The sequence below is a fragment of the Chrysemys picta genome, chromosome 1, assembly GCF_011386835.1.
Source record: "Chrysemys picta bellii isolate R12L10 chromosome 1, ASM1138683v2, whole genome shotgun sequence".
Classification (NCBI taxonomy): Eukaryota; Metazoa; Chordata; order Testudines; family Emydidae; genus Chrysemys; species Chrysemys picta.
In genome coordinates, this window is record NC_088791.1 from 101,240,114 (window position 1) to 101,255,600 (window position 15,487).

General features: G+C 40.9%; 1 protein-coding gene across 1 annotated transcript in view; it reads left to right on the forward strand.

Moving 5' to 3' along the window:
- The first annotated feature begins 272 nt into the window (after positions 1-272).
- Positions 273-15,487, forward strand: part of LOC101940050 (uncharacterized) — a 235,839-nt gene continuing 220,624 nt past the window's right edge. Inside the window, exon 1 of the mRNA XM_065565205.1 lies at positions 273-397. The gene's annotated coding sequence lies outside the window, so the exon portion shown is untranslated. The remainder of the gene's footprint in view (positions 398-15,487) is intronic.

Genomic DNA, 15,487 nt, shown 5'->3' on the forward strand with positions numbered 1-15,487 from the left:
TGTCACCCCCAAATTATGATCATATCTCTCACTTGATGATGCTGTTACATACCTGCCTTTGTTACACTGAGGTTAGACTAATGCAATAGGATCAGCGATGGTTACCAAATAGAGTGATCTTTCACCTGTAGGTACCTTGAGATTGTGACAGTTTGGTTATTGGTTGGTTGGGATCCGGATAACTGCTGCCGTTTGCACTTCTCTTGCTGCTTGCATGAGCATGGACTGAGATTAATATTTGGGTTTTGTCTTTGGGATGAATCCCAGATATCCTTCAGAGCTGCCCAAGTACCACCCACCTTTCAGGGGTCCAAGAGAAAGTCCCAAGTGCAACAGGCTAACAGTGCTGGATGGCGTCCCTTTCAACCTGAGACTGACCAGACAATGAGTCTTTTAAGTAAGTTGAAAAACCTTTATATTAACTTTTTTTGCATAGCTTATTGCTTTTTATTTATTGCCTTACAATGTAATGATTTTAAGTATATTATGGGTGAGAAACACAAGACAACTTAGGTGTCTAGGTGTCCAGAGTTAGGCAGTATTATGCGCAGTATTATGCGCAGCAGTACTGTGATCCATGCATTACCTGCATGGCCGCTGCCTAACCCTGTAGGCACCTAAACTCATTTGGCATGTAATTTTCCACTGTAAAAGTTCCCTAAGCGACAAAGTTTCAGACCCTGGGGCATGCACACTGCTACCTCCCTCTAGGCATCCAGATGCCTATCTCCCATCTAAGCCCCAGAATGATTTGTGAACCAGGGAAGATAGGTGTTCAGCTGCCTAAATTGTATGTGGGGCCTGATCCTGTAGGTGGCCTCTGAGCACACCTACTGGAGTGGGTTCTATTCAAAATCCAACCAGAGGAAGAAGTGGGGCTGCCCAACTTGTAACTTTTAGCCCAGTGGTTCGAGCTCTCACCTGTGATGTGGGAAATCCAGGTTCAATTCCCTCATCCCTGCCAGAGGGGAGAGAATGGATTTGAAAGGGGTCTCCCACCTCGCACAGTGCTCTAACCACTAGGCTATGGGATATTCTGATGCAGGGCTCCCATCTCTCCTGCTGAAGCTGTTCTACTTTGGATAAATAATGGAAAGAGTGACTGGAGCAAAGGATCCGGACTAAGGATCTTCCACCTCCCATCTAGGTGCCCTAACTACTGGACTACAGAATCATTCTTTATTGGGTAGTCTCGCTGAAGGTTTTGCAAGCTTGGGATCATAGGCTCTGAAGCGGCAACCACTTCCTCACATGCTTAACTTCACACACAGATAGATCACTCACATATGTAAAGTTAAGCATGTGAAGAAGCGGTTGCAAGATTGGGTCTTTAATCTGTATTTATTTTTCATCATGAAGTGACAAGGTTCATTTGGCATATATGAGCTACCTTTAAAAAAAATTCTTCTCTTCCAGTAATCCCAAAATGAAACTTTGCCTTCTTAAGTATAAAGCAAGCATTAAATCAAACCCAATAAACACTGCTGATTATCATGAACTGTATTTTATTTTTTCAAGGAGCTTTGTAATATTTCCAAGTCACGCACAAGCTCCTTCCCAAATCTCTTCCCACAAATAGCGACTTTCGCTGCTGGCCAGGAGCATCATCTAATGTTTATTCTTTCTGAGGTGAAAGGCTTGAGAAAACATAAGGGCCTGTTCTTGTAGCCTTATGCACTAAGATTCAGTTGAAATTTGCAAGAGTGAGGATTATTAGATTGGACTGTAAGGGGTTATCCAGTAGGGGTGGGTTTTTGATTTAACTGGATTACTCACCAATGGCTAGTAGAATATTCCAAGTCTGCATCAATATCTAGGCCTTCCCTCTCCAACTTATACCCTGATTCTGGAAGTTACCACGTTGACTTCAGTGGGGCTCTACATTGGTGCAACAATCTGCTTGTGCGGAATACTCTGAAGGACTGGGGCCTAAATTTCCTAATTATTTTCTCCCTTCCATAGGACAGGGAGCCTATAAAGAAATCAAGATTAAATATACTATCTTAGCAAACATATACTGTAACTTTTAATGAATTCTGGTCTATCACACATTGAAAGAGGCAACCTGGAGCCTATGCATAGATTTCAAATGATTGCTTCCATGTTACTAATAACATAGATGCTTCCTGTAATTTGACAGCTGTGTACTCAAATATTTCATACCTACAATGTTGTATTATAGTTTGTGGAATTGTTTTCCCACTCATTCACGTTTCCCCTCAGTAACTTAGCAATGACTAATCAAGATATGCACACACCATATTGTTTTACGTGTTTAACTAGAACACTGACAGATTAATAGGAAGGGTAAATAGCAGTGCACTCTGTGGTGGCTCAGTGTGGGCTCCAAGGATCGACTGCTGCCAGACTTTGTTGTATTTGCACAGAGGAAGCTGCTGCAAAAGCCTGCTGGGGCAAGGTGACCTGGGTCAGGGGTATTTGTTTCTCATGTCTATAGAAAACAATTGTCCTCTCAATGGAAGACAGCTTTTTGAAGCTACGTGGCTCTACTGGTAAGGAAGCATTTGTACTCCCAGGGTGCTTACTAAAAATACATCTATACCATAGTAGAAGGCAGTGAGGGCTTGTCTATCTTGCCTTGCAGTTTAGACTACTGGGGTGTAAACAGTGTGCACAAAGGTGCTGCGTGTAATGTCCTGGTGTGGATGTTGCAAGTGCAAACTAAAAGGTTCCTAATTTTTGTTAATGTAGTCTGCTTCAAACAGGATTCCATTAATGCAAACTAGGAACCCTTTTGTTCATTTATGCGGTGTCCACACGGGGGAGTTACAGCGCAACACTCTGGTGCACATTGTTATTTACTCTGCCATAGTCCAAACTGCAGGGCAGTGTAGACATAGCTAAAGTGCCCTCTACCTACTGTTCTTCATGAATGAGAGTGTAGGTTCTTACATAATGACTTTTCTGATTCAGTTATTGCTTTTACTTGCCTAATTTTAGAAGAAAAGGAGAACTGCGGAGAGTCTTAATTATTTTTTTTCTTTATAATAAGAAAATTATTATAAATTTCAACTTAAAAAATGCAGAGGCCAAATTCATCCCTGGTATAACTGTTTTTATTAATTATAGCAGCATTTAGACGCCACATCTGTGTTCAGGTCCCAAGTGTGTTAGATGCTGTAAAAATGCATAGTAAGAAACAGTTCCTGCTCTAAGGAGCTTACAAGTTAGGCAAGACAAATACCAGGAGTATATTTATACCTTATTACTGTATTTTCCACTCCATGCATCTGATGAAGTGGGTTATATCCCCTGAAAGCTTATGCTCAAATAAATGTGTTAGTCTCTAAGGTGCCACAAGGATTCCTCATTGTTTTTACTGATACAGACTAACACAGCTACCGCTCTGAAAACTGTCACCAGGAGTATTATTATTCCCATTTCATAGATGGGAAAATGAGTCTAAAAGAGATTAAGTGATTTCTAAAGGTTACACAGTGATTCTGTGGCAGAGGTGAGTTTTTAACCCAGAGCTCCTGTATCCTGGTCCAGTTTCTTGACCACCAGACAGTCTTTCCTCCATTGACTTCATAGATAAATAGGGCCTCCATGAACCCCAGGGAGAAAGAAAGCCCCCTATTGTGTCTAAGCACAACAAAATGTTGACCAAATTTCTGCTGTGGAGGAAGGTCTAAACTTTCCACTGGGTTATTAGAAAGGATTTTATTCTAGCAAAACCTTAGATATATGAGAATGTTGTCCAATTACCATGAGTGCCAACCCCACATGTCAGAAATGTACCCTCAAAGGCTGCATTTATAGAATGTGCATTGTCTCACTCCAGTATGATTTCTACTCTATACAGAAAAAGGGAGGAAAGTTTCTCTATAATACACTTGTTAGGAATTCATGAGACTCACTATCATTTTTCTGAGTGTACAGACAGCTAGTCTATTCAAAGCCTGTGTGTAACTCCCAGCATTGCTAATATCTATATGTGTGAACATCAGTGGGAAAAACAACCCTCTGTGCTAAAGCAATTATCTCCTAATTAAGCACCAAAGTGTGGAGTATTAACTCCCAAATAAGGGAGAAGGCAATTCTTCCTCTGTAGGGGCCCAATTCACTATTGCTCAAAATGGGCATAAATTACCCTTATTCTAATTTGGTAAGGTGTTCCATTAACTTTGCACCAATGCAACTGCAGAGCATCAGTGGATTTGGCCCTAAATATATATTTTTTCTTCAACAGAATCACTGAAGGAGCTAGTAACCAGTAACTGATGTCAATGGTCCTCTCCTTTTCAGTGTGTGCAGGATCACTTGGAGGCATCTATGCCATGGAAGACACATTTGATGTTTCTTGGGATGTTATATTCCAGTTCATTTTAAATGTAAGCCTAACTCTAAGGGAAAATATATCCAGTCTGTTCCCAAGAGATATGGTCATGGGGAATTAAACAAGGCAGTGGCCTAAATTTATGTTGTTTGTATTTCAAGGAATCTGGGATCAACCATGTAATAGGCATACTAGGCCTGTACTAACACCATAAGCATAACAGACAGCATATCAAAGGATCTTTGCCTTTAGGAATTGGTACATAACACTATAGTAATGCGAAGGAAATATTGTGAAAATGTCATAATATAACTGATCAGTTCTTAATTCATTCTGACTAAAAAAATGTGGAAAAGCTGTATAGGCACAGTGGTTTTTGTTTTCCTTTTATAGCTCATAACATAAGTTACAGCTTTTTCCTCAAAAATCATTGGCTTCTTACTGCCCTCACCTCATGAAGTGGCCTCAGCCAATCAAGGAACTGAGTATGATATACTTGGGACCAATCCCAACCAACCCAACTGAAAATTCAAAAATGGAAATCAAAATATGCAATGACATGTCCACGGATATACAGATTGTGTGTGTGTGTGATGGTAGGTGGGAAAGGGAAATATCATGCTTGCCTCCAAAGACTTGTCTTACATAAAAAAAAGCCATGCAAAAATTCTCTGAAGACCTACAGACTCAAACTGAAGCAAGTTTTCTGGTGTTTAATTTCACTGCAGATATGTAACACTGTAATTATGGGCCACATCCTTGGCTTGTGTAAATCTGCAGAGCTCATTTGCTTTCTGTGGGCTGAAGATTTGACCCAAACGTGTTTGAAAATAGAAGCTGAAAATTAGTTTTTTTCCCTTTTACTCGTTTGCCAATCACCAAGTTCAGAATGAAACTTTTTTTTCTTGAAGAGTTGATGACGTTGACTTCTGAGTCAATGTAGGAAATGCTCTATTTTAGAGATTAGACAAGCCACTAGCTCATGCAAGGGACATATTGAAATCATGGCTGGGCAGGTAACAAATTCTATCAGTTAATTTTTTATATTCTTCTTCTGAAATGTTGAGATTTACATCTGTATGCTGTCAGGGTGCAATTCACTGCTATGCAGAGAGCCAGCACAAATCTGTGTCACTTAAGCACTCTAAGTAGATTTAGGTGTAACTAGTCTATTAGGCCCTGGTGCAGAGGTGAATTTAACCCCGCTTATTTTGGGGCTCAAACACTTGATTTACTCTTTGCTTTAAGGTTGTTTGAAAGTTGCATCACACTTTAAAATTACAGATTGAGATTGGCACAGCTTTGCTTAGCTGTGCAAGGGAGCAGGGCTGGCTCTAGGATTTTTGCCGCCCCAAGCAAAAAATTTTTTGGCCGCCCCCCCCTTTTTTCGTGCCCCCCCAGCTCCCAGCCCCACTCCAACTCTGCCCCTTCCGAACCCCTTCCCAAATCCCTGGCCCCGTCCCTTCCCCCGGGGGGTGCCGCATTCCCCCCCCATTGCTTCCTGCGGCCCCCCCATGACCACCCGCCCTAGCTCACCTCCACTTCGCCTGCTCCCCCGAGCACGCCGGCGCTCTGCTCCTCCCCCTCCCTCTCAGGTGAGGGACGGGGGAGAAACGGAGCAGCAGCACATTCAGGGGAGCAGGCGGAGCGGAGGTGAGCTAGGATGGGGGGGCACAGGAAGTAACCGGGGGGCACAGGAAGTAACTGGGGGTGGGGTAGAGGAACCGCTCCCTGCTCCAGCTCACCTCCGCTCCACCACCGCCGCTGTTTTGCGCCCAGCAAGCCTGGGAGGGAGGGGGGAGAAGCGTAGCAGTGGCGGCGTGCTCAGGGGAGCAGGCGGAGGCGAGCTGGGGCAGCAGGGGCACTTTTTCTCCATGCCACGGAGTCAGTGCCTATGATGGCCGGCACCAGAATGTCGCCCCTAGAAATGTGCCACCCCAAGCACCTGCTTGTTTTGCTGGTGCCTAGAGCTGGCCCTGCAAGGGAGGAAGCCCTTCTTGCTCAGATTGTGAAACCAGCTCTCTGGGGTAGAGCAGGGGAGACTCCTACTGCACTTTGTCCTGCAAACAAGTGGGCAGAGAGGAATGGGGAGGAACGCTAGCTCCACCTCCTTACCATTCTCTGGCCAGAGTAGTTGGCTGGGAGTTCTGTGGAGATGTAAACTACTCCATGGAATGGGTGAAATAATTCACTTCCTCTCCCCCCAGCAGTGGGAAAGCAAGAGAAATATGGTGAGTGAGTCACAATTCATTCTCTGGTCTGCTGCACCTAGAGCAGTCCACCTATATGCCACCCCTTATTCAGGGCAGATTGTAAAGTTTCAATTTAGTCCTGATTATGCAAAAAATAACACGTGCTTAGAATGTGGGTAGTCCTGATGACTTCAGTGGAGCTAGTCGTATGCTTAAAGTTAAAGGTTTGTAAATGGTTGCAGGATTAGGGCTTATATGATTTTGTCTTGACCAGCTGCTTAAAGACCCTCTCAGGTGAGTTAACTGATGCAGCAGTAGGACTGTGCACCAATAATTGGGATAGCTGTATCTGAAATACATTCCTTTATACAAGACTTTGGGCTGAGGAAACTGGGATCAGTTTTTGAGGGAGGCTTTCAGCTGGATAGTTTGGCAATGCTGCTGATCAACCAGCAGGATCCTATTAGCATCTGTTCATGATGAAACTGCTACTCTTCACCTAAGGTATAGTTAATGTGACCCACTGTGCTGCCCCTCTCAGCCTCAGCAAGTGGGAGCTTTGCTGCAGCTAAGCTGTGTGACAGCTCCCTGCTACACCAGCTTGTCTGTCTTGCCAGCAAACTCTCAGGGCTCTCCCAGCTCAAACCTTGATTGGAGGTAACAATCAGTGAACCCCAACCCATGAGCTCCTCAGTGATGTCTCTCTGCAGTGCACTCTCCCTGTCACTATACAGTCACAGAAGATATTAAGTCTGCTGTTCCTTTAAAGAGACAGAAACAACAGCTTGTTATCTTGACTGCAGTTATCACCTCAATTCAATCAAAGCACTGGATTGGTTTAGATAAGTAAATCAAGTTTATTTAATTAAAAGGAGAGGTTTTAAGTGAATTCTAGTATAAGGGATAAAGATAGAAAGGATTAGAAACAAACAGAAGTAAAAATACACTTTCTAATGACAAAAACCTAACTTAACAAGCTATGGGCTTTTTTTTCCAGGTAGTTTCCTTACCCATCTTTCTTTTCCAGACATGGCTGGCTAGCTTTTAGTCAATCTCTGCTCACAGTCCAAGGTGCTAGTTTTCCTTGCCTTCTCAGGTGAAGGATAATTTAGGGGTTTGTTCCACCTCTCATTATAGTCCTTTGAAACATATTCTTCTGAAAAGCATCCCCAGATAAAGTTCCTTTTCCCTGCTGGGTGTGTACACCATGCTGTTCCCTGTTGGAGATTTTTTACAATGCAAATGATCTCTTCCGGCAATCTCCCATACAAATGGTTGAATTTGGCCACACCTGGTTTGTGATGTTGGCCTCTGGTCTTTGTCTGGAGAAAAACCTGTTTAAATCAACTTCCCCTGACATAACTGGTTTAAACACATTTTAGTTATAATTTCATCTGCCTAATCCCTTGTGAGCTGACCCTACATACATCAGGCACAAATATTAATGAGTTATTTTCCAGTGACATGTTACATGACACCTTTTAGATACAGATTATAACAGTAGTGCATTGGGGTACACTGAGCTGGTCAGGCCAACTGAAACTCATTGCTAGACACATGGGATCCCCTTGCCTTTTGGCTTAGGGGATACCTCTAGAGTCATGCCCACCAACATCATAAATTGATGACTGAGGAAGAAAAAGATATGTCTAATGGAAATAAAGCTCTATCACTGCCTATTTGGCTTTTTTACGGGAAAATATAAAGTTAACCTTACCATAACTGACTTCACAAAATAGTTACATCCATACTTCTGAAGGATATGTTCTCATATACATTTTGACACGTGTATGGCATATGATATATATACAAATATAACAAAGTTTGGTAATTTCAAAGGTGTCTAAGGAAGTTAGGTTTCTAACTCCCATAGAATTTGGGTGTTTAACTTCCTTAGTCTCCTTTGAAATTATCAAACTTTGTTCTGTGAACATTCCTGCCAAAATATATTCTTTTAATCACCAAGCATTAGCCAACTTTCTTTAACACAAACACACTTTAATTCAGTAATTCTATCAACATCAATACAGTCATCGCAGGGCAGCGCACAGCACAACCACCCTGCCAACTTTTAAATCCTACATTTAATAATGTAGATCCGGGTCTTGCACCTGGCTCATGTGAGTGGCTCTTGCACCTTTATACAGGCCCATTTACTTTAATGGGACTCTGCAGGTACACTTGTCTACCAACACCAAGCTAGTCACAGTGCTGGGGCTACCATGATAATTAATCTTAATATTAGTAATGCAATATTGTCATATACTATATGCCAAGCAAAAAAGAGAATGCAAAGTTGATGACATACTCAACATTTATTACCTTATCATAAACACAGACTCTTCCATATTTACGTTATGACTTACTCAATTCAATATACACTACAAAAATCACACACAAATATTATTAAAGGGTGGGATTTTCAAAAGTGAAAGCTACCTTCACATCTAGTACAATACCTATCTCCAAGGTCTAGCTCGTGTTAATGTACTTCTTTGAGGCCCTCATTCTGCAAATGGACATGTGCTTAACTTTAAGTATGTGAGTAGTTCTACTGAAGCCAAAAGCATGATTCATTTGTTTGAAGTTAAGCATGTGTGTGTTTCCAGGACTGGAACCTAACACATTAACTTTCAGTTCTAGAATACCATCGCCCTGAGTGCACATATTAAAGATCTGAAAATCACACTGTAGTGTATGACCTTAATTCTGACCTGCTAATTGAGTGTGAGGGCTGAGGCAGATACTGGAAGATACCAGAGAGAAAAGTATACAGCAAAGGAGAGGGATGTGGGCAAAATCAGCTTGCAGGGGAACCAGGTGATATGGTGGGGGGAGTGGAATGACATATGTCAGGAAAAGGAAGGTGCAAATATAGAACAGGGATTAGTCTGGACTCTGGAGCATTCTTACCGTTCGGATTTGAAAATAAATTGGTTTTGAGTCTCAGGTGATTATTAATATCAATATTAATTTAAAAAAGCATTGCATTCTGCCATTCTTGCTCATATGGAGGAGTACCTTACTCCCTGAGTTTGCCCACTGGTGTAAAGTGCTACTCAAAATGAGTAAAGGTTGCAGAATCTGACCCATAATTTAAAGTGTCCTTTTAACATATTTCCTACGTGTATGATAAATGGACTAATATAAAATAGACTGCAGTTAAATTACACATTTACCTAGAATTCAGAGCAGAATGTCTCAGGAGTGCAATCACAGGTAAACATTTTAGATAAATATTGTATTGCTGAGCAGAAGTCTGTTTTCATTTAAAAATATATTAGGTAGGATTTTTACCCCTCTTCTCCTTTGGTGAAAAACTTCTCTATAAATTCACATGTGAAGAGTTTAATTCAGCAGTTACAGCCCCCTTCCCATTCATCTCGTTCAGTCTGGATATAGTACAGCTGCTTTGTGATTTCATCCCCTTTCAAAAATCTGCAATGCCATTGGTTTGGAGTTTCAAATACATAATTAGGGCCTGATTGCTGTCCCCTTTTACCAATAAGACAGCCAAAGTCAACACCAGAAATGGGTAAAAGTAACTCCACTTGTACTGCAGAGCACAGGCAAACAGTATAGAAGTTTTTCCTGCCACAGCAGATTCTACCAACTCATATAATAGAATTCGGACATGGACAGAGATAATATGGTGGGTTTTCCCCCTCATTTTTTCTTTAGAGAGGTTTCAGTGACTGCATTTATTGCAGCATGCCTCTAAGTGAGAAGGCAAGATAAGTGATTTCTCTGTTTTTGATTGTTTAGGTAGCTGCGTGGAATGGTGAGAAACGTGTACTGTTAGTAGTATATCTGTAACCCTTCCCTCTAGTGAATGACTAAATCATTTCTATGACATACAGTTCACTACAGGGTGAAATTTGATGGAAGTAAAACCACTGTTTGGAAACAAATTATGTTTTTAAAATATCAAGATCTCTTCTGTTGTTTGTAATTTTTAAAAAGGGAGGAAAAAAGATTTTTTGGATGTAAATTAATGTTCCTTTAACTTAAAAATGTGTGGAAATATAAAAGAAGACACAATTTAGGAAGTAAGTAGTTCAGAATTTCTCTTTTAAAGGCCTAGATCTATCACCTACTATAGGCCAGATGTACACTATAGACTTCTGCTAATATAGCTGTGTGGGTCAGGGGTGTGAAGAAGCGTAATCCCTGGCTGGCCCACAGAGCTGTGTTGGCAGAAGTCCCTTGTATAAATACAGTTATACTGGCAAAGCTGTGCTTTTCCCAGTATAATTTGTTTCACTGCTGGGGAGTGGTTTTACTATACAGATACAAAACACAGCTTTGCTGAAATAAACTGTGTTCACCTTAGGAATTCCTTGCTAGTATCATACCAGCATTCCTATACCAATAAAGCACTCCTAATGTAGATATAACCTTAGTATGTGTTCACTAAGGCTCTGATCCTGTAATTAACAGCATGAGAGCAGACTGCTCTGCCCATATAGAAACCCAGTAGAGCTATGTGTGAGCACAACAGTCTGCCCACATGCTCGCATATTCAGGGTTGGGGCCACAGACCCTGGTCATGCAAATACAGTCAGAAGGGGGTCGGAAGTGCAGGGGGGTCAGGAGCCTAATAAATCATTTTTTTCCAAGTTAAATTTCTTAGCTCTTCTGAATTTTTCTTGCAATCACAGTGCTCTTTTTAGCAAAGATATTTTACGGTGTGAATTAAAAATGTAGCTGCAAAATCCACAATAAAAATGTATGTGATGTAGCTGTCCTGAAAAAAAAATTCTGCTGAAAATTTTGACTTTTTGTCAAAAAAAAACCGAAACCTGAAAACTCAAAAATTTCAGTGAATATTTTCAGGCAAAAACTGCTGAAAGCTGAAAAGTTTTAGAAAATCAGTCTTTGGGTGTTTGTTCCTTCAACAAAAAATTGATTTTATTTTTTAAAAAAGCAGATACTTTCTAGCTGAAAACCTGATTTTTTTTTTAAAAAAAAAAGAGGGAATTTTTTTGACCAGCCCTACTGTGTATATTATTAAATTGGGATTATAAACCCTGGTTGTTTTTTTTCCCCTCTTTTTGTTCTTTTTGAATAGGAACAAGGGGTTTGTAGGCCAAACCATCTTTTTCATATAAGTCATTATATTTAATTAGCTAACATATTTTTCTTCTTTCCTTCTAAAAAATACATTTTGGAAAACTATGTGCCCCCTCATAATTAATCACAAAAATATCATTTAATTCCTTAAATATATAACTCTTTCAACTGTCAGCTAATGAAAACTTAACTGAAATGCATATGCAAATAGAATGACAACAAAAATCTTTAAAAGTCTTATTGGTGTTCTAATGCTGTAACATTTGATCAAAAATTTCTTATCTGACCGTGCTAAAATAGAGCAAAAACACTTATCTTAAAGATTCAAGATCAGAGAGCCTGATAGAATCGGCCGTTTCCATAGAGCTAGGCCCTAGATTTCCCTTTAATGTAATTAAGCCTCAAGATTTATGAATACAACAGGCCAGAACTTGATCCATGTTCATTTTCAATTACTGCAGTGAAAGGGCTCCATCCAGATGTCTCTATTTACAGCATTCAAACAGACAGGACTAGGGGCCTTAGGGGGAGGGACCACAAATTGTCACACTTGTTAATTCTTCACTGGGGACACTCAGCAGAGGTCTTGGCTTTGACCCTTCTACAAAAGGCAGGGGTCTGCTGGAGCAAGTGCATCAATGATTAGGGGGCTGACCCTCTGACCTGCAAGGGTCACTCCCTCTGCTTTGTAGGTATTTGTGTAATAATGGGGGTTCATTCCTTATTTTTATTTCAGTTACAGTTCTGGGGCATAGAAAGAAAGAGGCTAGCTCTGATGTGAAAGACAAACATACATAATGAGAGGATCAAGCTTCCCTTGGCAACAGTAACTACTATGAAATGCTACAGGGGAAATACACAGTACTTAGTGACCCACATAATCAGGCCTATTTTAGTAGCATTGTTTTATTTTTCTTTTGAAGGTGTTTTTTATGTTCCCAGATCTGTAATTTAGTTCAGCTAGGGAATATTGGAACATAGTGTCTTTTCTATGTTTCCAGATAGAGTCTAGTGCCCTGTCTAGTCTTTTAATCACACAAACACTCAGTTGCTGGCATCATATTAAATACTTCAGTGTTTGTATTTTTATCTATATATATTTTAATTCTCATTCCATGAGTCTTCTTCTGACAGATGCAAGCTAAGTATTTTCTTGCTTCAAAGTGCATTAAAAAATTGATGTGTTGCTCCAAAATAAACCAGTTCTGCACAAATGACTAAATATAGCTTACTGCAGTGTGATCTACAGAAATGGTAATGAAACAGATTGTGTGTTCTTAAAAAATTATGTCCTTTTTCCCCTCTGATGGTGTTTTTATTTTCTCAGCTCAGGAAAACATGGCTGTGTGATATTGTTTTAGTTGAACTGTAACTGCTTATCATATACCAAATATGGTTCATTAAAATGAGCTCTTTGCAGATTTCGTTAAAGATTAGATTATTTCTTGAAATGACTGAAAATGCTCCATTTAATTAGCATTTCAGAGATTTCTTTCTTTTGCTTTTAAAGCTCTATCTTTTCAGTACAGAAACAGGTTCAGTGAGTTTAAGGGGATTTGGATGAACTTTGCCAGCCTGGAATGAAGAGCAAAACCAAAGGCCCAGATCATCCTCTCCACTTTTAGGCATATAGGAGAATAAAAGCTGTGGGAAGACTTCCCAAAAGTGGCTGGTAAGCACATGGGGATGAGAGGTGAGGAGAAGAGAGATTGATGCCTTCCCTTCTAACCCTTTCCATTTGAAGAGCTTTTCCTCTGTTTCTCTATGGGAGAGGATGATCCCCCCCAAGTCTTTCTCAGGTTTGGTTCTTCAATTTGCATGCTAAACAGATCTTTTACTAAACATCGTTTTCTAGGCTGGCTAATCAAAGTGGAGGTCTGAGGCCTGGTCCCGCAGCTCTCATATAAGCAACCCTTACTTATTTACAAGCAGTTTTACTGAAATCAGGAGCAGTAAGGACTACTCACATGACTGAGGATTTGAAGGATCAGGGCCCCACCCCATACCCAGTGAAGGCAACCTGATGTCTTTTGTTTGATTTTAATGGGTTTTGGATCAGACTTTGGGTCTTTAGAATGGGATTTTCAAAAGTGCCCAGTGTTGGCCTAATCCTGCTCTAATGGGAGAGCACTTCTGAAAACCCCACCTCTAGTGCGTGTAATAAATAACTGCTATTAAAATGATTATGGAATTGAGTATTCAGTGGTGGGTTCTCTGTGATATATTGTTTTGTTTGGATTAGTTTTCTGCTGTGCTCTGTTTAGGCCTTTTGGAATTAACTCCAGCTATTTTTACTCTTTCTTCTTTTATAACAGCTCTAGTTCAATTGCAGGAAGAAAGACTGTTTTGATTTTATTTTTTTAATTATTATTTGTATTCAATATTATTCATGTAAAAGAATTCCTCTGGTGAAAGGTTTTGAGTGGTTTGTTGTTAAATTAGCGACAAGGCGACCATATTTTCCAGTACACAAAGCTATAGCTTTTCATTCAAACCAAGCTTTTTGTTGCAGAGGTGGTTTTAACCGAAAATAATTATAAATTCTCGAGTTGAAATTTCTTATTCTACATGATGATTCATAAAGACTAAAAATAGCTGGAGTTAATTCCAAAAGGCCCATACAGAGCAAAGCAGAAAACTAATTGACACCAAAAGCAATAGTGCATAATACCCACAACTGAATATTCACTCTCAAAATCATTTTGCTAGGGCCTCGTGCATACCCAAGGCAGGATGTATTTCCTGCCCAAAGAGTTTATAATGTAAATACACACAACTGAAAAAGGATGGGGGTGAGGAGGAAGGAGGTTTATTATCCCTATTTTACAGATTGGGAGTTGAGGCACAGTGAGATTAAATAATTTGTATAAAGTCACATGTGGCAGAGGCAGGAATTGGACCCATCTCTTGGGAGTCTTCAGCTATTGCCTTAACCACAAGACTCCTCAGCAGGCACCCTAATCAATGTTTGCGTTACAGAGTAGAATATAATTTGCAGTGCCCCAACACTCCCATCACTGCAAGATTGAACAGAAGCCTAGAATAGCGCTCCATCCCTCTGAAAAACTTTTAAAGCAAAATGTGGGGCTCATATACTCCCTGTAAGCGATAGCACCTTTTGCTTTACAGAGCCTTCCTCAATGGGGGATATCAAGACCACTGTCCCTCAAAACACCCCCCCCTCCCCAAAACACAGATTGTTTCTCCTCTTGCCCTCCACCCCCCCCACCATGTAGATTTTGAACTTAGGTGGCTTCATGGTACTGTCCTTCCTCCTTGTCTCTCCCCCACCTCTACACGCTCTGTAGAGACCTCTTCATTTGATTGAAGGTCTGTATGGGGGACGGAGGAGGCTGGAGTTAAGGTAGGCCGGGGAGGAGTGGGTGAGGTGAGGGCATGGTCAGGGAGAGCACAGCATTCTTCCTCCAGGCCTGTGGAAGATACAGCTTGGGACTGTATTGGCATAATCAATAGAGTACTATCTCTTTCATGAATGTCTCTACACACCTCTTTCCTTGGGAGCCACTGCATCCAGTGGAGAGAGTGTGTGTGTGTGAGAGAGAGAGAGCAACAGCAGTGTCTAGAACCACAGCAGAGGGTGCAGGGTGTCTGTGTGGATGACCTTTGCCTTCTGTGGGTCCCAAATGATCTTTCAGGCCTGGAGGAGGCTTTGGAGGATTGGGGGGCAGGGTGTGGATATCCACAATTTGCGTTAATCTCAGTGAGGAATTCCTCATGGAGATTTTCAAGTAAAAAGTTCCTTCCCATGGCTTTTCACAGAGGAGGGGATAATCTGTCCAAATCGTTTTTATAATGTTGATGCTGAAGATTGCTGTGCTCTTAACGATGCTGACCTATGACTAAGGTGTTGATCAGCGACCTTGAGCAGAAGGATCCTTTGTTTAAGTAGGAGTAAATCATC